Consider the following 596-nt stretch of genomic DNA (forward strand, 5'->3'; position numbering starts at 1 on the left):
TCTAGGCATGTGAATGTTGTAAATGTGCAGAGAGGGATGTGGAGGAGATTAATTAGCCTCTAGAGTAGAGTTTATGGTATAACATCTCTATAATGTAAACAGTATGGGTTAGAGCCTAATATATCTCTGAATGACACACATGATAACATGTAATAAATATTATGTACAGACGCTCCACCTTGGAGAGAGTTCTTGTCCTTGCCTTCTTTTTTCACCAGTCTGTCTTGAACACTAACTTCTGGAAGTGGGGACATAAACCATAACAAAACAGCAAGAGATTCAGAACCTGTAATAACTGCACAGAGGCCAGTATCCCATCACCAAGTCACCCTGCCATGTGCACCATACATGGGCAGAGGCCAGGCAGCTCGGAGTCAGTCTCCTGGAGTGAGGAGATGCTGAATCACCTGTTTATTATTTCTTTTTTTTTCTCCAGTCCGCTGAACGGAGGAGACTCTGAATCTCGTATTTATTTTTTAAAATTTTATTAAACAGTTACAAAACAGTTTTCAAAACAGTTTACAAAAAACAGTTAACATTTACAGCTGTATACAAGAGACAGCAATAGGGAGACTCAGAACCTGCGCGGCGACCCA

Source organism: Chiloscyllium plagiosum, chromosome 14 (genome assembly GCF_004010195.1).
Source record: "Chiloscyllium plagiosum isolate BGI_BamShark_2017 chromosome 14, ASM401019v2, whole genome shotgun sequence".
Classification (NCBI taxonomy): Eukaryota; Metazoa; Chordata; class Chondrichthyes; order Orectolobiformes; family Hemiscylliidae; genus Chiloscyllium; species Chiloscyllium plagiosum.